Here is a 26,133-nt window from a genome sequence, read left to right as displayed (position 1 = left end):
CAACCATAAGTAACCCTAAACAGCTGCAAAAATGGAGTGGTTGCTCAGAGCAACAAATGAGAATCCTTGATTATGGCCAGGGCCGCCTTCAGGGCATCACAGGGAGGACTGCTGTATGGGGCCCTAGTGAATCTGGGCCATGGCAAACAGTGCCACAAATGGGCTGCTCATCAATGTGACGAGAGGAGCCAGGAGGCTCATTCAGTAGTTACCCTAGTCAGCTAGTGATTAAAGTAAAAATGAGACGAATGGGAGAGAAGGATCTTTACTTACCTGGGGTTCCTTCCAGCTCCCTGTAGTCCATCAGCTCGCTCAATACCCTTCCAGTCCAATCCTTTGTGCTCCTGTAAAGTCCACACAATCCAGCTGTTTTGCAGGGTACTGCACGTGCCCTGTTCTTGGCTGCGTGCCACCTCCATTGTGCTCAGTAATGAGCCTTCTTATCGGATCTCATGGGATTTTTCCTTCTTGATATCATTTGGCATGGAAGAGTTCCGTCCCAAAAATGGGAGGCATCAAGTAGGAAAGCGTTTGGGGCCGGGAAGAAAACCGAGACTGTCACCAAACCTCATAAGTCTCTGGTTGAAAAACCAGTTCCATCCCTCCATCACTGTAGTATTCCGTGTAAGGGATAAAAGTGGCCAGGGGAGCTTGAAATACATAGAAGTTTTGCATCACTGTGATGAGTGTCTTGGTTGGGCAGTAGAGCTAAAGTGTCATGTTGGATTTTGAAGTTGTGGAAGGGTGGAGTTTACAAATCTTGAATTTTTCTTTGTTTTTGGGGGGAGGGGGTGGGGGGGAGTGAAGTATCAGCTGCAGTGATACGTAATGGCAATTCAGGTGATAAAACAGGCGCTGCCAGAATCAGAGTTACCAGACTTTGCCATATTGTGTATGATATGGACTCCTCCTGAGTATCAGGGCTACTGTAACTCGAGCTCTACAGTACACAATTCCTTATACAAATCCACATTGGCCCTGAGGGCTAACATATGTTTTACAATATTACTTTCTTATTTAGTCAGTGTTTGCCCATTGTAAAATATTTCTCTCACTTATTTATACTCTGAAATTATATTACATTCTATATTAATTCTATATTATATTCTAAGTATTAGAAGCAGACAGTTAGTACAGCCAGGCAACCGGTGTTGCCTAAAGGGAACCTAAACTGAGAAGGATATGGGTTTTCCCTTTTAAGTTAATACCAGTTGCCGACTCTCCTGATCCTGTGTCTCTAATACTTTTAGCCACAGCCCCTGAACAAGCATGCAGATCAGGTGCTCTGACTGAAGTCAGACTGGATTAGCTGCATGCTTGTTTCAGGGGTCGGATTCAGCCACTACTGCAGCCAGAGAGATCAGCAGGACTGCCAGGCAACTGGTTTTGTTTAAAAGGGATCATCCATATCCCTCTCAGTTTAGGTGCACTTTAAAAAGCAATAAATATGGCAGCCTCCATATCCCTCTCACTTCAATTGTCCTTTAGCCTCCCTGGCGGTAATCCTGAGCTGTGCTCGGGCTAGCTGCTGGAGGCTCAATGCAAGTCAATGGAGGGCAGCGGGAGCTTTCACTCACCTCCCGGGGGATCCAGATGTCGGTAGCCATTCTCCTTCCTGTCCTCGAAGGCTCTGAATCACTCTGGCGAGGTCGCTGTCATTGATCTCACCAAAGTGTTATAGCACCACCCGAAGGACAGAGGTAAAATTGCAGCGCTGGAGCCCAGGGAGGTGGGTGTGTGCTGGGGCTGCTGCTGGCTTTCTGGCAGCATGGTTGTTTCCTGATGTTGGGGTCTGAAATGTTTAGAAAAGACCCTAAAATCTGGAAATAATCATACCGCCAGGGAGGTTAAAGTAAAACCCCGACCACAGGTGTGTTTTTTTTTTTCATTGAATGTTTTTCCTCTCTTCTATGTTGTGTTGGCCGTATCTGTATTCTGTATTATGTGTCTCATGTCCTATGGGCTGCATCAGTGTATTACAGTCAGGACCTAGATATGTGTATTGTCTATTCCATTTGAAATCATAAAGAGGGTCTCTGAATTTTATCTGTGGATTTGAGTTTAGGCTCTAGTCTACGTTAGGGTACTCAGCAGGAAACCTCATAGAGAAATTCTGCTAACAAGATTGGCTGGACGGCCCTATCTCATGCATTTAGGTTTCAGATAGTTTGTAGTAAACTACGCACACACTATTCAGCCAATCACAACGCTTCATGCTGTGATTGCTGATTAGAGGACTGTTTCCTATGATGTTTCCTGTTGGGTCCCCTCCTGTTTATAAGAACATCGGGGTCCTTGGATTACATCTGTGGATTGCATTCCATGTCCTGTAGATTGTGTTCTGTGCATTGTATTTGTGTATTGTGCATTATACTGTATGTATAGATAAGCTCCTCCCGTTGTCCCTGAGCATTGAAGGGGTTCTGTTTCTTGCTGGTAATCCCCATATAATCTGCTTTATATAATGACATAACTGGATATAATCCCAGCAGCGGTGTGTACAGTGGAAGGCTAGGGAGGTGCGGCCCATATACAATATTTACAGTATCTCAGGTGATTGATGGCCCTGTGCTCGGAATGTTGCCCCTGAAGGTATAGCGGAGAATGTACTTTTCACCCCAAGCCTCGGCCTCCCCTACAAGAAGGGACTGGTCCGCAGACCGCCAGCCAGCGTCCCCAGGCGCTGATTCTGGAGCATGTAGGATTGCTGTTAACCTCTGCTCTGCTGGGCCCAGGAGCTTGCAATCAAGGCACAAATCAAACGATTCCTTTTAGCTGTCTCTATTCTTATTTTTATTTCAGTGTATTAACCACCCTGGCGTTCTATTTCGTGCGGCCATGGGTGGCTTTTATTATTATTATTTTTTTTTTTAAAGGCTATTTTTTTAGTGTAGCTAACAGTAGGCTAGCTACACTCTCCCCCCCAAGTCCCCCGGCACTGTGTCCCCCCCCTCCGCTCGCCACCGGCGATATTTACCTGGCCGAGATCCCGCTTCAGGTGTTGCTATGGCGACGATCAAACATGACGTCTGATGATCGCCGCAATAGCGACCCCTGGAGGCTATGAAGAAGCTGCGCCGGCACGTGCTCCCGGGGGGGGGGGTTCTACAGGGGTAAGCAAAAAGTGCGGCGATCGGAGGGGTGATGTAGCTAGCCTAGCTACACCCCCTCCAAAAATTTGGGGCAGAAAGACCCTCCAGGGGCTGAGCAATACACCGCGGCGGTAATGGACGAGCTGAGCTCGTCATTACTGCCAAGGTGGTTAAAGGGAAATTGAAGTGAGAGGAATATGGAAGCTGCCATATTTATTCCTTTTTAACCAATACCAATTGCCTGGCAGCCCTGTTGGTCTATTTGGCTACAGTAGTGTCTGAATCACACCAGAAACAAGCATGCAGCTAATCTTGTCAGATCTGACAATAATGTCAGAAACACCTGATCTGCTGTATGCTTATTCAAGGTCTATGGCTAAAAGTATTAGAGGCAGAGGATCCGCAGGAAAGCCAGGCAAATGGTATTGTTTAAAAGGAAATAAACATGGCAGCCTCCATATTCCTCTCACTTCAGTTGTCCTTTACAGAAAAACATCACTTTTACCCAAAGTCACCACATAACATTACCACTGCAAGATCTCAGAAAAATTGCAATGGGGTTATGTCTTCTAAAAGTTGGACATACAGGTAAAACTTGAAAAATTAGAATATTGTGCCAAAACTCCATTTATTTCAGTAATTCAACTTAAAGGGGAACTTCAGCCTAAACAAACATACTGTCATCAAGTTACATTAGTTATGTTAGTTAGAATAGATAGGTAATATAATCTCTTACCCACCCTGTTTTAAAAGAACAGGCAAATGTTTGTGATTCATGGGGGCTGCCATCTTTGTCATGGGGGCAGCCATTTTTTTGGTTGAAAGGAGGTGACACAAATTGCACCAAAACAGCAGAACGAGAACAACAAAATCAGAAATCCCATCATGCTTTGCACAGCATCAGGGGGAAAAAGCCCGGGCAGTTTTCTTTTGCGCAGCTAAAAATGAGGCTTGTGTAAGAGAAACAAAGTTCTGATGCTGTGAAACTGTTAAAGAAACAGCAGGCCTTTTCAGTGCTGCTGAGTCGATTTTTAGTCCGGAGGTTCACTTTAAAAGGTGAAACAAATAATATGAAGTAGACTTGTTACATGCAACGCAAGATATTTTAAGCCTTTGTTATAATTTTGATGATTATGGCTTACTGTGTATGAGAACCCCAAAATCAAAATCTCAGATTATTGGAAAATTGTGATAATGCTCAATATTCTAGGCTCAAAGTGTCAGACTCTAATACTTCTATGTGGAAGGATTGTACAATGAAGGGCCCTTTCATACTGGCACATTTTACTGCAGCCTATCGCCAGGGCAATGTAAGTCTGGGGGAGTTCACATTGCCTGTGGTGTGGTGAGCTGCGCCGGAAGTACCCCATCTAACGCAAGCGCATAACTACGTTATCGTGCGGTGGACCCGAAGTCATGTAAGTCTATGTTTTTAAACTGACTGCCGCAGTCTCACGCATCGCACACGGAAGTGTATTTTAGCAATACGTTTCTACGCATGTCACCGATTCGTCAACAGGAAGTGAGCGTCACTTCCTGCTTGGCCTGCTGCCAGACGGGGACTACCGTGTACTAATGCAAGAATCCCCGAAGGCCTGCTACCGCCAATATTCAGTGTGAAACTGGCCTAAATGTTTTTGTGGGGCTGCTTCAGACCAGATTCCTTCTTTATTACTGCCTGTAGTCATTAGATACAGTATGCAGTTCGGTAAACCTTTGGACCATCCACAGGGCATTTGACCTGTTTACTGGGCTAAAACAGCCATATTTGGAGAATTTCACTTGGCAGCAGTGACTGAGAGTAACATCAACCTTCCTAGATTAGTGGACCAGTCCTCACTGGCGTAGCTACAAACCTCTGGGCCCCGATGCGGAATCTGGATGTGGGCCCCCCCCCCCCCCCCCCGGCAACAACCGCCCCCCCCCACACACACACACACACACAACACCCGACGCACACACATATCCGAATCCCTATAGCTGTGCATGGCATGGCTATATCAATTCAGCTTTGCAGCAGCATGGGTGCCACGTTCAATTTGCAGGCATATGCAGCACCCAGAGGAAATAGGGCAATTAGTAGCAAGATGCCTTTAATTAGATAGATTACTATCAGTATAGGCATAGAATAAAGATGCATACACACATTCAATTTTGATTGGTCAATCACTGACCAATTTTACCACTGCATGTAGTATGAGGGCCAAGAGACTTTGAATACTGTGAACAGAGCTGGGCTCTCATAATACCTAAAAGTAGTAAAATTGGCTATTCAAAATTGTATGTGTGTACCAGGCTTTAGCTAATACTGTACATACAATACAGCTGGTTTATAATCAGTACAGGCACAGAGCAACACCTTATACTGTACATACTGAAGGTAACAGATCAGCACACACTGCAGCTAGTTTTCAATCAGTACAGGCACATAGCAACACCTTATACTGTACATACTGGAGCATACTGGAGGTAGCAGGGATCTGTACATACTGGAGGTAGCAGGGATCAACACACACTGCAGCTAGTTTACTGTCAGTACAGGCACAGAGCAACACCTTACCATCAGTACAGGCACAGAGTAACAGCTTATACTGTAAAAACTGGAGGTAGAAGAGATCAGTACACACTGCAGCTAGTTTCCTATTAGTACAGGCACAGAGTGACAGCTTATACTGTACATGCTGGAGGCAGCAGAGATCAGCACATTTCAGCTAGTTTACTATCAGTACAGGCACAGAGTAATAGCTTATACTGTACATACTGGAGGTAGCAGGGATCAGCACACGCTGCAGCTAGTTTACTATCAGTACAGGCACAGAGTAACAGCTTATACTGTACATACTGGAGGTAGCAGGGATCAGCACACGCTGCAGCTAGTTTACTATCAGTACAGGCACAGAGTAACAGCTTATACTGTACATACTGGAGGTAGCAGAGATCACCACACACTTCAGTTAGTTTACCATCAGTACAGGCACAGAGTAACAGCTTATACTGTACATACTGGAGGCAGAAGAGATCAGTACACACTGCAGCTAGTTTACTATCAGTACAGGCACAGAGTAACAGCTTATACTGTACACGCTGGAGGTAGCAGAGATCAGCACACACTGCGGCTAGTTTACTAGCAGTACAGGAACAGAATAACAGCTTATACTGTACACATTGAAAGTAGCAGAGATCAGCCCGAGCCTAGTGCTGGGAATACACGGCTCGATTCTGAGCTGATAAGATGGCTCGATAGATAATTTCCGACACGTCCGATCGTTTTGCCGCTCGATTCTGCATTGGGGACAATGGAAAAAGATAAGAAAAACAAGCAGAAAATAAGAGAATCGCCCACAGATTTGAGTGGCAAAAACGATTGGGTGCAGAATCGAGCCCCAGAATCAACCGGTGTATTCCCAGCATAAGGCCCGGCTCACACTTACATTTAAAAACTTTGCTGCCAACACGCACATATATATACACACACACTGCTGCTGACTGACACACACGCACGCACGCACTCACACCTTAGCACTGGGTCACAAAGCTGACTGGTAATACCAATTTGTATTATACAAACATGCCTAATTAAACTTCACACTTAAATAGGATAATAATTCAAGTGCTTAACCACTCCAGAATACTAAAAACACTGCAATAAAATGCCACATTATAAAGCATAAATTCCCTGGACAGATTATAGGACCAACACAACAAACATACCCAGGCAATCAGGGGTGAGCCTGCGGTGCCTGGCACCTGGGTGCAAGATTTTCTCTGGCGCCTATGGGAGTGCTTAAATTAACCGCGCCCAACCACATAACCACACCCATGTCCTGCCTAATCACACCCACAACTTCCACCTCTTTACGCATGCATGCGATACCCCATTCTTACCCCTCTTCCATTGGCTTGCTCCTGGCTGGCTTTGGCTGCCTGCCAAAAAAATTCTAAGCCCAAGCGTGAGGTGGGCTGCCTGTATCTTTGCCGTTGCGCTGCGCAGCCTGCCAGTGTTGCCAACCTTTCATGTTATTTTTTACTGACAAATACCTAAAAATTTACTGACAAAGATTATTTTTACTGACAAAATTTCCCCACTAAATGCACATAAGAGACACCGTTTCACCAGTAAATGCACGTAATGACAGACAGCCTTTCATCAGTAAATGCACATAATGAGAGACAGCTTTTCTCCAGTAAATGCACATAATAAGAGACAGCTTTTCACCAGTAAATGCACATAATAAGAAACCGCTTTTCACCAGCAAATGCACATAATAAGAGACAGCTTTTCCCCAGTAAATGCACATAATAAGAGACAGCTTTTCCCCAGTAAATGAACATAATGAGAGACAGCTTTTCCCCAGTAAATGCACATATCAAGAGACAGCTTTTCACCAGTAAATGCACATAATAAGAGATAGCTTTTCACCAGTAAATGCACATAATAAGAGACAGCTTTTTACCAGTAAATGCACATAAGAGACAGCTTTTCACCAGTAAATGCACATAATAAGAGACAGCTTTTCACCAGTAAATGCACATAATAAGCCCTTTAGGCAGTGAGTGACAGGGAGCCCCTTTAGGCAGTGAGTGACAGGGAGCCCCTTTAGGCAGTGAGTGACGGATCCCTTTAGGCAGTGAGTGACAGGGAGCCCCTTTAGGCAGTGAGTGACAGGGAGCCCCTTTAGGCAGTGAGTGACAGGGAGCCCCTTTAGCTAGTGAGTGACAGGGAGCCCCTTTAGCTAGTGACAGGGACCCCCTTTAGCTAGTGAGTGACAGGGAGCCCCTTTAGCTAGTGAGTGACATGGAGCCCCTTTAGCTAGTGAGTGACAGGGAGCCCCTTTAGACAGTGACAGGGAGCCCCTTTAGGCAGTGCGTGACAGGGAGCCCCTTTAGCCAGTGAGTGACAGGGAGCCCCAGTAAGTGACAGCTTTTCACCAGTAAATGCACATAATAAGCCCTTTAGGCAGTGAGTGACAGGGAGCCCTTTTAGGCAATGAGTGACAGGGGGCCCCTTTAGGCAGTGAGTGACGGAGCCCCTTTAGGCAGTGAGTGACAGGGAGCCCCTTTAGGCAGTGAGTGACAGGGAGCCCCTTTAGGCAGTGAGTGACAGGGAGCCCCTTTAGCTAGTGAGTGACAGGGAGACCCTTTAGCTAGTGAGTGACAGGGAGCCCCTTTAGCTAGTGACAGGGAGCCCCTTTAGCTAGTGAGTGACAGGGAGCCCCTTTAGCTAGTGAGTGACAGGGAGCCCCTTTAGCTAGTGAGTGACAGGGAGCCCCTTTAGACAGTGACAGGGAGCCCCTTTAGGCAGTGAGTGACAGGGAGCCCCTTTAGCCAGTGAGTGACAGGGAGCCCCTTTAGCCAGTGAGTGACAGGGAGCCCCTTTAGCCAGTGAGTGACAGGGAGCCCCTTTAGGCAGTGAGTGACAGGTAGCCCCGTTTAGCCAGTGAGTGACAGGGAGCCCCTTTAGCTAGTGAGTGACAGGGAGCCCCTTTAGCTAGTGAGTGACAGGGAGCCCCTTTAGCTAGTGAGTGACAGGGAGCCCCTTTAGCTAGTGAGTGACAGGGAGCCCCTTTAGGCAGTGAGTGACAGGGAGCCCCTTTTAGGCAGTGAGTGACAGGGAGCCCCTTTTAGGCAGTGAGTGACAGGGAGCCCCTTTTAGGCAGTGAGTGACAGGGAGCCCCTTTTAGGCAGTGAGTGACAGGGAGCCCCTTTTAGGCAGTGAGTGACAGGGAGCCCCTTTTAGGCAGTGAGTGACAGGGAGCCCCTTTTAGGCAGTGAGTGACAGGGAGCCCCTTTAGGCAGTGAGTGACAGGGAGCCCCTTTAGGCAGTGAGTGACAGGGAGCCCCTTTAGGCAGTGAGTGACAGGGAGCCCCTTTAGCTAGTGAGTGACAGGGAGCCCCTTTAGCTAGTGAGTGACAGGGAGCCCCCCCCCAGCCGCCGCCGCTTCCCCCTTACCTTGCAGCGCGTCAGACCTCGATCAGCGGGCGACCCGACCAGTAAGAGCGGGCGCCGGACGCACCCGCTCTATATGCGGAAGTGATATCACTTCCGCATATCAGTGCGGGCGCTGGGTCCTAGCGCCCGCACTATTGGTCGCCGCGGCGCCGCCTGATCGAGGTCTGACGGCTAGAGGGAGGGAGGAAGCGGTGACTAGAGCGGGGGCCCGGGTCCTCCAACACACAGCCCCCGGGCCCCTCCCCTGCCTCTTCAGGAGGCGGGCCCGGTCGCCACGGCGGGCCCTACGCCAGTGCCAGTCCTATAATGCTCTTTCTATTTTCAGTGTTGTGAGAATCACAGAGTTGTAGCGGATACAGTATGTTTGATGGATGGGCACCATGGTGGGATAGTGAATAGCACTCTCGACATGCAGGGCTGGGTCTCTGGTTTGAATCCCAGCCAAGGCACTGTCTGCTTGTATGTTCTCCCTGATGATTGACTGATTTGGGACATATGAGAATGGAGATGGGAGGCACGCTAAGACCCCATTCACACTTAAAGAGAATCTGTATTGTTAAAATCGCACAAAAGTAAACATACCAGTGCGTTAGGGGACATCTCCTATTACCCTCTATCACCATTTCGCCGCTCCTCGCCGCATTAAAAGTGGTAAAAAACAGTTTTAAAAAGTTTGTTTATAAACAAACAAAATGGCCACCAAAACAGGAAGTAGGTTGATGTACAGTATGTCCACACATAGAAAATACATCCATACACAAGCAGGCTGTATACACCCTTCCTTTTGAATCTCAAGAGATCATTTGTGTGTTTCTTTCCCCCTGTTCTCATGCACTGAAGTTTCAAGCTGCTTGTTTTTCTCCTGCAAACAGCTTTGCCCTTGTCTGTAATTCTTCAGTATGTGAAAGCCCAGCCAGCTCAGAGGACAATTTATCCAGCTTGTAAAAGATAAGAGAGAAGAGAGAAGCTGCTCTAATCTAAATAATACACAGGCAGTGTGCAGAGAGGGGCCTGGATGGGGGAGTTCATAGCAGAACCACAACACTGAAGAACTTGGCAGCCTTCCAGACACAGGCTGACAAGTCTGACAAGAGAGAGATAAGTTGATTTATTACAGAGATGGTGATAGTAGAACGTGCTGCAGTAAGCCAGAACACATTAGAATAGCTTTTGGAACTTGTAGGATGATAAAAAACAGGATGCAATTTTTGTTACGCAGTCTCTTTAAAAGCGCAAAACGCCGGCGATTACTGTTTCAAAATCGCTAGTGTTTGAACGTTTTGCTGAAATCGCCGGCAAAACGCTCAAGTGTAAATGGGGCCTAAGGCCTCTTTTAAGCTATATGCTGAAAAACTGATGCATTTTAACTTTCCATAGCAGTGCATTGTGTAAAAGCTTTCGGTTAATCGCGAATAGTGGGAACTGAACCATAGGAAAACATGGACTTTACTTTGAAATACTTTGAAAATCAGTTCTTCTTTCAGTTATAACTGAGAATAACTGATATAGTATAAAAGAATCCTTAGCGTCCTTTTACGCTATATCAGTTGTTGTCCGTTATATCTGAAAAGACAACTGATGTGCAGCCCAGTGTCCATGTTTCCCTATGTCCTCTTTCACACTATAAGCGAAAAACTATGGGAAAAAAAAACATGATAAAACAGATTTAAGTCTAAAAGGGCCCTAATGCTAAGTAATCACTGCCAGATGGATCGGAGATCTCCACTGCCAAACAATTATTCCCGGATCCATCTGGCTAAATCTGTAAGCGTTGTTTGCACTGTCGTAACCTAACGATCTTGGAAAAACCTGTGAAAATCAATGAGGAGTGGAGCAGTCCTCCGCGATTACAGTAACCCAGCGCGGTGGTTGTACAAAAATGAACAATCGTGTGCTTTATGAAACCTCATTTAACGAATTTTCACGAAAAATTGCGCTGAAAAATCGCATTGTGGGTATGGGCCTTAAAGAGACACTGAAGCGAAAAAAAATATATGATATAATGAATTGGTTGTGTACTATGAATAATTACTAGAAGATTAGCAGCAAAGAAAATATTCTCATATTTTTATTTTCAGGTATATAGTGTTTTTTCTAACATTGCATCACTCTATAATATGTCCAGATTACACAACACTCAGCATTCAAAATGAGTCTTTCAGAGCAGTCTGTGAAGTAATAAACTCTCCTCTGCTAGAGGAAAAGTAAACAGTTCAATTACAGTTGAGATAATAAAAGTCAGATAACAGCCCTCTCCACGACCAAGTTGGTGGGAGAGCTTAATAGCTTTTTTGCATAGAGATAACTGGAGTTTCTCAACTCTTCCTGCACTGGAAACAATTAGACTGATGTATCTGATCTTAATGTTTTTTTTCTTACCTGTACTACACATACAAATCATAATATCATCATTTTTTTTTCGCTTCAGTGTCTCTTTAAGTGAGTGAATATGAGTGCAGGCTGTATTTCCCAACTAGAAAACAAAGGCTAGGGTAATGTAGACACAATAATACTTAGTGTAGCACTGCATACAATGCATTTTATGGGCCTTGCCTGCTTTTTCAGGTAATAGGTGCTGCTATGTACACGGGGACCAGTATGCGAGCCTCACATGCTCATCCCTGCATATTTAGAAGCACCTGTTACCTGAGGAAGCAGGTTAGACCCACAAAACGCATTGTACACAGTACTTCAATAAAGTGTTAATGGTTTCAATTTATTCTAACCTTTCTGTTCTAGGAAATACAAAACACTGGGGCACATGAGAATTGGGGACCCCACTCCACATGCAACACCAAAAGGGCAGTGCAGGTGGACCCCAGTGCCCTCACCAGCAGAGGAATCACCTGCAGCTGCCTTAGAATCAAAATGCAAAACACAGGAAGCGAATGCTCACTCCAAGACAGCAACTTGCTGTTTAAATGTATCCACAGACAGCCTGTAAGCCAATCGGGTGCATAGCAATAGCCATAGCATCTGCTGCGGGGCCCTGGAGCATAGGGGGCCCAAGTGGTACTTGATGTATTCACTAATTAGCTTATTGTGTTTTTCTATTCGTCCCCATGGACTATGCAGAGTGTTGGTTGCACGAGAATGTAAATTTCCCAGTTAACTCATATCCATAAAGTATGGGCACGTGGCATTGCTCGAGAGTGCCTGCATCTGAGGGCCCCATGAAAGTTTTGCTATGGGGGCCCATAATCTCTGACTATGCCACTGCAGCCAATAAAAAGATGCAAATACATTCACCTGTGTCTGCAGTACCAAATCTAGCAAGATGGCCATGAGTGGCGTATCTGGGTAATATAGAGCCTATGGCAAACACTGAAATTGCGCCCCCTCCGGGTACAGCCCCCTTCCACTCCAAAAACAGCATCCTTTCCTGTGTACATGTGTTATGGTTGCATGTATTTTTTGGCTTGGCATATTGTTGAAGTTAGTTTTTTTGGAAATATCTCTTCTTATTCTCTCTCTGTCATGTTCTCCAGATAACAGAATCAATCGGATTTGAGGGCTGAGTGACGGGGAAGCACGGGGGCAGGCATGATTCTGCAAAACAGGAGCAGGCATGGCGCCCTTAGTGCTGTGGCGCTCATGGCATTAGCCATACCTGCACCCTCTAGATACGCCTCTGATGGCCATAGACAGGGGAGAGAGCTCAGTCGCACACAATCATAGATCGTGGAGCCAGCAGGGAGCAACGCATGCAGGTATCCCTCTCCAAGCCCCCTCCCTAGCAACTGGCCTGTCACTGGGCGCTGCAATAGTAAAAGTTCTAGGAGGTAGATGGCTACAACCTGCATTCCTGTACTTGGGGTGCCTCCTATCTCTCTAGTCTTTTTGGCCCCTGGCCACAGCCCTGATCCAAATGCAGATGGGCAGTATTTTCTCCAGGCTCAGATAAAGGTCACAAATCATGGCAAATTCTTTACGTCAGTATATACTGATGCACCTGGAAGAATGTGGTTGTAAATACTGTACTCAGTGGCTCCAGGACATGCTACAGCCAGTGATGTCTATTGGCACACCGACTAATGTATTGAAGAAGTCCAGCTGACCAATCAGGGAATATCCTTTTTAATTTACATCAGATAAACACAGCCAGGGTCTTGTACCCCTTCTCATGTAAATAATGTTGCCACCCTCAAGATGGCAGCCCCCACTCATGCGCTGGGTTCTTGCTCTCAGTGGGAGGTGAACAGACCGCATCTACTAGATTGCAGGTGACGCAACAGTTGGCACTACTGCAGTGTGATCCGATAAACATTGGCATAAGTGGAGCTCGCAGGGCATCATGGGAAACTTGGCCCAAAGCTGAGGACGTTGGCGCTGCCATTGTTAGATGAGTTTAATTAGTGTTGTCCTGTATTGTGCCAGAATGCTAGACATTAGGCGGTGAAATGGCAGTTAAATGTCCCTGTATGCTTTATAGCTGACGCCATGGCACACCCTCCAAGCCGTGTGCCCCCCTTGCAAAGTGCATTCTCTCTGATTTATACCAGTCTGAGTGGGCGAGGGGCAGAAATGAAGTAACATATTCTTTCATTTTTCTTTTCTGTCTGCTCCATGGCAGTGCTCAGTGTGCTAGGGAGCACTTGGCACCACAACAGCAGGCGACGGAGGCGTTGGCACTCAGAGATCCATTTTATTTGTGCTGTGTATGTGGCGGAGGCTGGCAGCAACCAATCTGTGCTGAGACTGATAGAATAGAGTCTTCGCCTTTGAGAAATATGAAATACTTCTTTCCACTCTGCTGCTATGAGATGACCCCGGCCGCTGCCAGCTGTGTCAGTGAGGCGGAGGTTGGCACCGGGGCTGCACACATGGCATGTGAGAAACACGTGTGCGCACAAGAACGGGTTACAGGAGAGACGCTCTGCAGGGCACACATACCTGCATGCTGATGTCAGGAATGCAGAATATGATGGCTTTTCAGTATGTGTCAAAACTTCATAAATCCCCAGAGGATGAGTAAAGAAGGAAAACAGAGAGAGAGCGAGAAGAGAGGGAAGAAAGGAGAGGGAGGAGAGCAGAAACTCACACTAGACTTGTATAATAGTCCCCATATTAGTATTTATTTACACTTTACTTCCTCTTCTCCAACATATTTTCTGCTCTTTTTGGTGATTCATTGTTACTATTGTGCGGAAATATATTTAATCCTCACAATTTATTTGCATGTTAAAAAGAATGGAGAGGGAGAGAAACAAAGAGCGTGAGGGGAAAATAAGAGGGAGAGAAACGGATGCTGAATAGTATATCCAAAGCAAACACAGCTAGTTTCAACCGGGCTTCAGCTAAACAAATTACAGCATTAAAGGACACCTGAACTGAGAGGTATATGGAAGCTGTCATATTTATTTCATTTTGCCTCTAATACATTTAGCCATAGACCCTGAACAAGCATGCTGCTCAGAGGTTCCTGACTGAAAAACTAACTAAACAAGTAACTTGTCTATATATCTTATCTAAAGTTTAGATAGTTTACACAGCATATCTAGCTGCAAACAGCTTCAAAAGTTTATTATTATTGATTCCTGTGATACAATGAGGGCAGCCATGTTCTGTTTGTCACAACTTAAGGGATGGCGATGCTATCAGCTTGCCTGTGTGTAAATTTAGTCCCCTCTCCTCCTCCTCCCTCCTCCCCTCTGCCTCTGAAATCAATGGCTAGTAACCTCCTCCTCCTGCCCAGACTGAGCCCTTGCTGCAGTGCCAAGGCACAAAAGGAGCTGTGGGTGAGGCTTGTTTAGTTTATAGGGAATTAGAGTATTAAAACAAAACAAAAAAAGTATTTGGATGAGGAATGCCCTATAAACTATATCAAAGGAACACAATTATGCAATGAGTAAAAGTTTATCTCGGATCCACTTTAACGAAAACCTGTAAGAAAAAAGTGCCCCTGTGGGGTACTTACCTCAGGAGGGGGAAGTCTCTTGTTTCAGCACTGGCTCCCACGAACAGCTCACGGCATAATGATTACAATCTACGCTCCTGCGCAGTACCAGCTTCCTCTCGGGCACCGTCGGAAATAGCCAAATAGCGCAGTAGCGCAAACCCGATCAGGCTCGGCTATTGCCACCGGAGCTTGAGGGAAGGTGGTACTGCACCTGCGCAGGAGCGCAGTTTGTAAATATGGCCTTGTGCTGCAGCCACTACTGTCTTAATCGGCGGATTTTCAGGGGCTGACAGCGTCTGATCTCCGAGGCTGAAGTGGACGTGGGAAGCCTCATTAGGATCCAGAGGCTTCCCCCTCCTGAGGTAAGTGCGCTTTTTTCTTACAGATACTCTTTAACCTTCTTAGCGTTCTGGACGAGCTGAGCTCGTCCAGAGACGCCGGAGGGTGCCGCTCAGGCCCTGGTGGGCGGATTTTAATAATTTTTTTTAAAACACGCAGCAAGCACTTCGCTTGCTGCGTGTTGTAGACGATCGCCGCCGATGCGCCGCTATCCACCGCGTAACGAACGCCCCCCCCCCCCAGACCCCGTGCGCTGCCTGGCCAATCAGTGCCAGGCAGTGCTGAGGGGTGGATCGGGACTCCCTATGACGCCACGACGTCGATGACGTCATTCCGGCTGTCGCTATGGCGACGGGGGAGCCCTGACGGAGATCCTTTTCAGAACGGGATCTCCTGAAGGCCATCATCGCCGGCGGCGATCGGAAGGGTGGGTGGGATTCCGCTGGGAGGGGGGTGGGGGGGTATCATGTAGCTAGCGCTAGGCTAGCTACATAATTTTTTTTTAATTAAGTGTAAAAAACCATGCGCCGTGCGGCTGCGCATTATCAGAATGCCAGGGAGGTTAATTTAGTAGGACTTGCTGCATGCTTGCTTCAAATTTGTGATTCAGATACTACTGCAGACAAAAAGATCAGGACTGCCGGGCAACTGGAATGGTCTATAAGGAAATAAATATGGCAGCCTCCATATCCCACTCAGTTCAGGTGTCCTTTAACCTGTACACACGGGACTTGATCCTTCTGGTGACATTGCATGGCCTGACACTGTTACTACGCGGGGGTGGGGGGCTCGGCATGGAGTGGCAGGTGGGGTGAGTGGGGAGAACACTGCTTTCACCCAGCGCTCGACCGACTCAATCCAATGAGCTCATCACTGGCCGAAACGTCGTTATCGGCTACCTTGGCTTAGTTCTGTCTAGCGTGTGTAAAAGCCTTTGTAAGCAAATTGATCTCTGATTGGAAATCGATCAGATAACGATTGATTGCTGGATCAATACTGCACACACAGCCTCAATAGATTTCAGCAAGAATCACACGGTGTTCAAAACGCAAGCGTTGCACCCTCCGACGCAGTGCAGAGTTGCGTAGCTGTCGATCCCCTACTGCTCATCCCCCGCTACCTTGCGCAGAGATTTTCCTACACGGTCAATCACACTTTCGATCGATAAAATGCCTGAATATATCTTGAGGGCAATAAACGTCTGGCATATTTGCTCAAAACGATCAAACTGGATAAAAAATTTTACGTGTGTATAAACCTCTTTTTTTTTTTTGTTTTATTCTAGAAAGTTATAACTGCCAATCTGTGACTTATTCCTCACTTACATTTCGGCTAATGATGAAACGTTATACACTGTACAATAAAAAAAAAATCCATTTGAAATTGTCCTAGTTTTAATTTGGATACACCATGACCCAGATAAACAAGAAGAGTCATTGATATGATGGAAAGTGCTTGATCTTGATAAGCTAATGGCGGGGGAAGTGAAAGGAATATTAACAGCTAGACTAATAGACTGAGAGAAATGTAATGAGCGTTTGGAGGATGGTGAGGAGAGGAAATAGCTGGGGAGGGCAGTGTAGGAGAGAGCAGTCACAGGAGCAGAGCAGTGGTGTAGTAATAGTGGATGCAGAGACTGAAGGGCTCTAGGACCTGAGGGGCCCGCATGGAGCCCTCCTCCAGTTGCTGTATTAGCTCTTTATTGGCACCATAGTGTTAATGATCACCACTATATGTGCTTTGAATAGTACAGTAATTAATCATTAACAAAACCATTCCTTTTCTCTCAGGGCTCGTACACACTTCCAACGCATGTCGCCTGTCAGGGATCAGCACCCGATCGCCTCGGGCGGCATCGCTGGGCTGCATACGTGTGGCAGCTGTGTAGCTGACGACGCGCTGTGTTGCTATGAGGAGGGCGGGGGACTATGGAGGAACGGCGAGCGGCACATGCGTGATGTCATGCGGCTGGCGGGGATCGGCGTGAACAATGGGATCAGCGGGGGGGATCGGCGTCGCTGGGGTTGAGTAGATCCATCTTGCAGATCGGTCGCGGGTTGGGCTTTGGGGGTCGTCTGGTGCTGTACACACACCAGATTGTCAGCTGAGGCAGTCGTTATTACAGTTTGTAAGAGAAATGCTACAGGTCTCAGCACAGCTTCCCTGCAGGCTCTGTATGTGTGACCCCTAATTCCTCAGGCCCTTCACTTTACAAATCCTTCGCTCCCTTCCTGAATTATGCTGCTTTAAAGTACAAGCGAGGAAAATTAACCCCCTTACCGTTCCAATTCTGACGGCAAGGGGGCGGCGCAACACCTTTTATTTTTTTTTATTTTTTTTTAAATCGTGTAGAGAGCCCAGGGCTCGCTACATGATAGCCGCTGACAAGCGGCATCCCCCTACCTACTTCGATCGCCGCCGGCGATCTTTGCAAGCAGGAAATCCCGACCAGTACTGGATTTCCTGCAGGGCTTCCCCCATCGCCATGGCAATGGGGCGGGATGACGTCGGGACGTCAAAGGGAATCACAATCCACCCCTCAGCGCTGCCTGGCACTGATTGGCCAGGCTGCGCAAGGGGTCTGGAGGGGGGGGGGCGCAGCGGCGGTCGGGATATGCACGCAGCTAGCAAAGTGAGTTAGATAGTATACTCACCTATGGAGAGAGAAGGCTCTGGATTCGATAGAGCTTTCCCATGACCTCTCATCGTGCCCATGGTCCACTGCTGCCCCCCCCCCCACCATTGTAGTTATTTGACTGGTCAAATTCACCTTCAGGAGTCCTTAGAAGGCTTCGGAAGCACTCGAGTACTTCAGAAGACGGGCAGCTCTGTATTGTGCATGCACAAGCGCAGTGCAGAGTGCAGAATTCCAACGAGACAGTGGAGGATCAGGAAGGCTCTATGGCAGTGATGGCTAACCTTGGCACTCCAGCTGTGACAAAACTACAAATCCCATCATGCCTCTGCCTCCCCGAGTTATGCTTAGAGCTGTCAGAGTATTGCAATGCCTCATGGGACTTGTAGTTCCACCACAGCTGGAATGCCAAGGTTAGCCATCACTGCTCTATGGGATCCAGTATCTAACTTTTTATTTTTTCCATAGTGGCTTCAGTATTGCTTTGATTGAAAATGAAACACCCTTATTGCTGTGAGAAAGGCACTCAGTTCAGCTCTGTGCTTTACAGGAATTTAACATTCCTATGTCAGCTTTCTTACATGCGACATCTAAAACACAGTTATCTCATGGGGTCCCATAACAAAGACTGTGATATGGGGCTGTCTGTGTTTGTTGCCAGTCAATGGATTAGTCCAGACGTGGAAAATAAGTAACAAGCTTCTAGACTGTGCACACACAGGGGTTATCTGTGAGCAATCTTTTGGCCCATCGATTATTCCAGTTGCATTCCCAAGGTATAAGCGATTGTACAGGAATGCCAAACCAATGTAGACATGTATTTCTGTCTGATCTTGTATCCCTAGCAAGTCCCCCGTAGGTGACATACATATCCAACGGACTTCCCATTATCTTATATATAGCAGACAGGAGTCTAGAGTTTCCCTTTTTAGTTTCCCTGGTTTAGAAAACACAGAAATCCACTTTACACCCACAAGCCAGAATTAAAAACAGAAAAGAAAAAAAAATCTGGTGCCATAAAGCCCTAAATATGGGGATGCATGAGCTTCACAAGGATTTTCCAAGCATACCGTATATACTTGCGTATAAGCCAAGATACCCACTTTTCCCTCAGAAACCAGGAAAAATGTGATTGACTCGCATATAAGCCCCCTCCACAGTAGCCAGATGTGCCCCCTGTACAAGTCAGCCCCGCTCGCCATAGCCAAATGTGCCCCAAGCATATTACAGCTGTGTCTCAAGACGCCACTAGATGGCGTCATAGATATGAGACACAGTAATTGCCACACAGGAAGAATCCCTGGTCATTGCACTGCTGAAACATTGCTAGCATGCTCTGCTCCACAAGCCGGGAGACACAGGTAGTCTAAAAGTTATCCCCATCCTTTAACCTCTTGAGGACCGCGATCTTAAACCCCCCTAGTGACCATGCCAATTTTTGGAAATAGGCCACTGCAGCTTTAAGGGCTCTCTGCAGGGCCGTACAACTCAGTACACACAAGTGATCGCCCCCCTCTTCTGCCCACCAACAGAGCTGCTCCTGCAATGTTTATTTTTTTTAATATTTGTTTCCTTTTTTATTAATAAATTTTACTTTTTTTTTTTAAACCCCGCCAGCCAATCGGCGCGATCGGCTGTCATAGGCATCAGCCTATGACAGCCAATCGCCTTTGTGCTTCTGGAGGGGACAACCGAGTGACATGGCTGTCCCCAGTACAGCACTGCCTTAGATCGCAGCGCTGTACAGTGTTATTAGATGGCTGTTTCCCCCTGCGATTGCCGCTGGGAGGCAATCGCGAAAAACGTTTCTTTGTTACAGCTGATACAAATCCTGCAATAAATCTGCAGTGTATCTATTCCCTGCTTTCATGGAAGCAGACATAGGGTTAACAGCCTGTGTTTACAAATTAGCTCTCTGCCATGGCAGTCAGCTGATACAGGGGAGAGATCAAATTACAACTTGTGCTTAGTCACAGATGAGGGGGAATTAGACAGGATAAACTCTCTAAATACATACAGGGTGCATTTCTCTTGTTTTCTATCTGTCCTGTGCAAGAGTTCAAATCCACTTTAACCTCCTTAGCGGTATGCCCGACACCACACCGTGTCGGGCATACCACCGGCTGTCCCCAGGAGTCCCCCAGTATAATGTTTAGAGATTGTATAGCTGTAATAGCTTCAGCTAGCACTAGACTAGCTAGCAGTGGTGGCCGGCATCCCCCGATTACTTTTGATCCCTCGATCGCCTGCTAAATACATTACCCCTCCTGGATCCAGCGATCTCGCAACCTCCCTGCACATCTCCAGTCCTCACTATGGGGAGGATCGGGTCTGTGCATGACGTCCTGACGTCATGTTCGATCCTTCCCATAGAGAAGAGCGGAGCTGTCCGGGGAGGCTGCGCCGATCGCTGGATCCAGGCTCGGTAATGTATTTAGCAGGCGATTGGGGGATCAAAAGTAATCGGGAGATGCCGGCCACCACTGCTAGCTAGCCTAGTGCTAGCTGAAGCTATTACAGCTATACAATCTCTAAAAATTATAAAAGAGAGAAAAAAAAACGCGAAAGCACCGCTCACTCACCCAGTATACAGGAAAAGAGGGAGGAAGGCCCGCACAATGTCCTAAAATCAAAAATCCTTTATTATGGACGTATCCAAAAATTCATATCCCGCATCTGGAGATGCGCGATATGAATTTTTGGATATGTCCATAAAAAAGGATTTTTGATTTTAGGACATTGTGCGGGCCTTCCTCCCTCTTTTTCCTCTAAAAATTATACTGGGGGACTCTCGGCTGCAAACCCTCCTAAACGGCGTAACGTTCAGGAGGTTAACTTTAGAATGGGAAGGTTTCTGAATATGCAGTTACTTCACTTGTCTACCTATTCATGTTATTGCATTACTGAAAACTTCTAAATTATGTTTTTTCAGAAATGCAGCATAGCAAGCTGGCCATTATATAAATAGCAGTCGTGTATAGAGTATAATTCCCCTACTTATTAATATTTTACATCTATATAGTACATACTGTCGCTATCTGGCCCTCAGAAAGGCTCACAGTCTAGTCATAATCTAATTTATCGACTTGTCTGTTTTGGAATATGAATTGTTATCAGGTGTAGAGACCAGCCTAATGCCTGTAGCACAGTGAGAAGCCTTTAGGCAATCCATTCTCCCAAGAGAAAGTACAGATTCCTCACTTGCAAAGAAGTGAACTTTTAGCTTCATCTCATTTTGGAAATTAATGGATGCCAAATGAAATTGAACTATACAGGGTGGGGGGCACAAAGCAGAGAATAGGAACAAATTGGGCTCCCACCTCTAGGGCACCATAGCAGGGACAAAGAATGAGAGATGACAGACTGGAGGGGGTATGTAAGGTAGAAACAGAAAGGAGGAAATTACAACAGCGGAAACTGATGGTTGATTGGTCAGTGGAGAGAGATCAGAAAGAGAAAAATATGAGAGATGGAACAGGAGAAGTAGATGGACAGTGGGGAGAGAGGAAAGAAGAAGAGGAGATAGTACAGGAGTAGAGGAGGTTGAAGATAGATGATGGAGAGAGTAGGTGTATGGGAGCTGGTAGAGGAGGGGGAAGATAGATTGTGGAGAGAGAATAGGTATATGGGAGATGGTAGAGGAGGGGGAAGATAGATGATGGAGAGAGTAGGTGTATGGGAGCTGGTAGAGGAGGGGGAAGATAGATTGTGGAGAGAGAATAGGTATACAGGGAGATGGTAGAGGAGGCGGAAGATAGATGGTGGGGAGAGAATAGGTCTACGGGAGATGGTAGAGGAGGCAGAAAACAGATGATTGAGAGAGAATAGGTAATTATACGGGAAGTGGTAGAGCAGGTGGAATATAGATGGTGGAGAGAGAATAGGTATATATGGGAGATGGTAGAGGAGTTGGGAGATAGATTAGAGGAGAGAGAATAAATATACAGCGAATGGTAGAGCAGGTGGAATATAGATGGGGGAGAGAGAATAGGTATATGGGAGATGGTAGAGGAGTTGGGAGATAGATTAGAGGAGAGAGAATAAATATACAGGGGATGGTAGAGCAGGTGGAATATAGATGGGGAGAGAGAATAGGTATATGGGAGATGGTAGAGGAGGGGGAAGATGGATAGTGTACTGGTAAAGGGCTCTGCCTTTGACATGGGAGACCAGGGTTCGAATCCTGGCAAGGTCAAGTACCTATTCAGTAAGGAGTTCAAGGCAAGACTCCCTAACACTGCAGGGTGGCCTCTTGAGCGCGTCCCAGTGGCTGCAGCTCTTGAGCGCTTTGAGTCAGACAGGAGAAAAGCGCTATACAAATGTTCGGATTATTTATTTATTTAAGATACATGGTGGAGAGAGAATAGGTAGATGGTAGAGGAGTTGGAGGATAGATTGGAGGAGAGAGAATAGATATACAGGTATACATGGTAGAGGAGGGGGAAGGTGGATGGGGAGAGAGAATAGGTATACACGGGATGGTAGAGGAGGGGGAAGATAGATGGGGAGAGAGAATAGGTATACAGGAGATGGCAGAGGAGGCGGAAGATGGTGGAGAGAGAATAGGTATAAGCAAAAAAGGATTAAGATGAAATGGGGCCCTAGGAAAGATAGCATTTTTTGTCCAACACAGATGGTCACCTGGCTTTATTTGGTGGCTAGCATCCACCAGGCCCCTAGACTCTCTCCAGACCCTAGGCAACTGCCTAGGTTTTGCCTTGCGGATGATCCGGCTCTGGGTATACGGGGAATGGTAGAGGAGCTGGAAGATAGATGGTGAAGAGAGAGGAAGGACAGAGTAGGAGGGATGACAGAGGAGAATGATGGGGATAGAGGTGGTGGAAAGAGAGGACAGATTCAGAAGAGGTGGCATAATAGAAGAGAGAGGGGGAGACAGGCACAGTGCGGTCAGCAGCCTCAGCATCTGATGATTGTAGCAGATCCCAGACCTCTTGCTGCCACTCACTCTCTCTTTCTTTCCTTTATTCATTCTGTACATTCTTTCTCCTCTTCTGTCGCCCACATGTGTCCCCCTGCTGTCCTCCTGCTCCACTGTCTCCTCTGCCACACAGTACAATTTACTGCTAATGTTCAGCTAATGGAGCAGTTACACAAAGATCTGACAGAGGCCTGCGTATCCCAGCTGTTGCTGCATGCTGAGCCATGCAGTTCATCAGACTGGTGTCAGTCTTGTGCCTGATGGTCATATATGGGAAATTATGGTTCTTCATTTGCATACAGTCTATAATAGAACTTTGCATCCTGGATAAGCCAGTTAGTGGTACCGCCAATCGATAAGAAGTTTATTAAAGCGAACCTGAACTCAGAACTTCCTCTCTGCTGTAAACAATAAGCAACAGCATAATAACATTTAAAGCAAAACGTTTCTTTGTTACAGCTGATAGAAATCCTACAAAAAAATCAGCTGTGTTTCTACTTCCTGCTTTCATGGAAGCAGCCATATTGATAACATCCTGAGTTTTCAAATGAGCTTATCTGCTGTGGCAGTCAGGTGACATGGGGAGAGATCAGATTACAACTGGTGATAAGACACAGATGAGGGGGAATTAGACAGGCTAAACTCTCTAAATACATACAGGGTACATTTATCTCTGTTTTCCTTCTGTACTGTGTAGGCGTTCTACCCCACATTAAAACTGGAGACGAGAATACTGCTTTCACCAGAGCTGAACTTTTTGAGATGAAATTTAGGGAATGTTTACTTTAGTGCACAAAATGACATTTCATGTCACTGTGTGCCTAATGGTGGTGTCCACTTAATGATATAATCTTGTTGTACTGCTATACCAAATACAGTATATGTAGTAGAAGGGTAAACTGAGCGAATAAGGAGCTGAATTCTCCCGCAGCACTTTACAGAGTACATAGTCACATCTCTGACTCTCTCAGGGGAGCTCACAATCTAATCATTGTCATAGTCTAATGCCAATTTGTCAGGAAGCAATTAACTTATCAGCATCAGCGCTGCATAATATGTTGGCGCTTTATAAACACAAATAAAACAATTAAAATGTTTTCTGGGATTTGGGAGCAAATTGGAGTTCCCAGAGGAAACCCATGTAAACATGGTGAGAACATACAAACTCCATGCAGATAGCGTCTTGGCCCAGATTTGAACTCGGAACCGAGCGCTGCAAAGCGAGAGTGCTATCTGCACAGCCACTCTGCTGCCAGATGATATATTTTAAGATACTGTATTCCACTTATGTTCATTTATCGAGCAGTGTCTACAAGAAAAAATGCTCTTAAAGGGAAACCAAGGTGAGCGGGATACGGAGGCTGACATGTTTATTTTCTTTTAAATAATGCACATTGCCTGACTGTCCTGCTGATCCTCTGCCTCTAATACTTTAAGTCATAGACACTGAACAAGCATGCAGCAGATCAGATGTCTATGACGAATCTGACAAGTGCATACTTGTTTCAGGTGTGTGATTTAGACCCTTCTGACCAGAAAGATCAGCAGCACTGCCAGGCAACTAGTATTATTTAAAAGGGAATAAATCGGACAGCTTCCATAGGTCTCATACAACTGAAGTGAAAAGACTATGGAGTTGCCATATTTATTTTCTTTTAAACAATACTAGTTGCCTGGAATCTTGCTGATGTTTCATGCTTTAGTAGTGTTCGAATCACACACCTGAAACAAGTATATAAAAGCTGGTTCTATATTGTGCCAGTCTTCTATGCAACACTATGACCTTGCCTTGCATGCGACAGGTACCCTTTATCGCATAAGCACCTCTGATTTTCAGCTAGGAAAATAACAGGCAGTGTGTAATTGGCTGCTGCAGACCCACCTTTCCTGCATGTTTTCCAATCTATACATTCCTGCCTGGATCATGCTGATACTATCCATATTCCTGGCGTGCTCAGTGTACACAGCACGGATTTGTATACATTCCCCTCTGCGGATCAGCAGAGTGTGTCACATGTCGGATTGATGATTAATTGAGTATTTGCATATATCAGCGCTGGACTGGCTGCAGAGGTACACCTGTGTTTATCGTTTACAGGTGTGCTTGCTGGTAGGAACGGGCCTTCCGCCTGGATCTCAGCTCTGGCATTGCGTGCGTTAACTGTCTGGAAATCTTATCGCCCCCATTCTTCCCCCTGAGGGAAATTCATGTGCAGTTTGGGGAAGATTGTACGACCGCCCCCGTCGTTAACAAGGTAGCAGATGTCCCTCCCTGGGGGCGGACAGGCACCAACAGGTCAGTGATCGTAAAATGTGACACTGACCCCCCTCGCACACCTCTGCCAGGTATCCAGTGTCGGACTTGGTGTGCAGCTGGCCGTATCGGGGAGGAAAGAGAGTGTACGTCAGAGTAGAGTTCACACCCACTGCTTCTCCTGACTTACCTGTGTCCTGCTGTGTCCCTCCATTCCTTGTTCCTACCTGCGTGTGTGTATTTCAGTGTGTACTCACTCTCCTATGTGACCCGCAGTCACACCAACTCCAGGTGAGTAAAACATTCTTATTATAGACCTTGTTCAAGTTGTTGTAAACTTTATAAAGTTTTTGAAAACTTAAACTTTCTCCCTCTGGAGTTCTATGTATTAGGGGATCCCTGTTTCAGGCCCCTGAAGTAGCAGGACAAATGGGATGGAGCATTGTTTGAGCAGATGAAGGACCCTTTAGGCAGAAACACTTTGTCGTTATGAGATTCTTTGCTAAAAAGCGCAGTTTTCAGGATGCTTTGTTGACAAGTGTCAGAGAGTCCTTCAGTCAAACTGGCTGAAGTTATGTGAAGCACTCTGATGATGGGCATGTGACGAGAATGTTTCTTTTGTACAGAGGACACTGGAAGTTTTTGATTGCGGGGACCAAAAGCCAAGGGTGTCTGTTTACAGCCACCAAAGTAAGATTGTATTATCTGAGCAATCAGGATTCAGCAGTTTGGAGTTATTTGTGGTTTTGTATTATAGATGCAAGTTGTTGCTGGTTTGTGGCTCACTACTGTGCAAAAAGTTTTAGGCAGGTTAGGCAGCAGGTGCTCTGGACTGATGAGTTCAAATATTTGACAGTAGTAGAAGGCAATGTATTTGCCAAAGTGGTAAAGCATGGTGCAATAATGAGTGTCTACAGACAACAGTGAAGCATGGTGGTGTTTCCTTGCACGTTTGGGCTGCATGTCTGTAAATGGAGTCCTCAATGCTCAAAAATATAAGCGGATATTTAGGCACCACACAGTAC

At 46.3% G+C, this 26,133-nt stretch overlaps 1 protein-coding gene across 2 annotated transcripts in view; it reads left to right on the top strand.

The window, feature by feature from the left end:
- SEMA3B (semaphorin 3B) overlaps positions 1–26,133 on the top strand; it is a 175,267-nt gene that overhangs the window by 34,999 nt on the left and 114,135 nt on the right. The window contains exon 1 of one of the 2 annotated variants that reach the window (XM_068252940.1): positions 24,961–25,399. The exons of the other annotated variant lie outside the window; for it this stretch is intronic. The gene's annotated coding sequence lies outside the window, so the exon portion shown is untranslated. Of the gene's footprint in view, positions 1–24,960; positions 25,400–26,133 lie in introns of those variants that run through there. 2 annotated transcript variants of the gene reach the window in all.

Source organism: Hyperolius riggenbachi, chromosome 9 (assembly GCF_040937935.1).
Source record: "Hyperolius riggenbachi isolate aHypRig1 chromosome 9, aHypRig1.pri, whole genome shotgun sequence".
Taxonomy (NCBI): domain Eukaryota; kingdom Metazoa; phylum Chordata; class Amphibia; order Anura; family Hyperoliidae; genus Hyperolius; species Hyperolius riggenbachi.
Note: the sequence above shows the minus strand (reverse complement) of the source record. Positions and strands in the feature narration are given on the sequence as shown.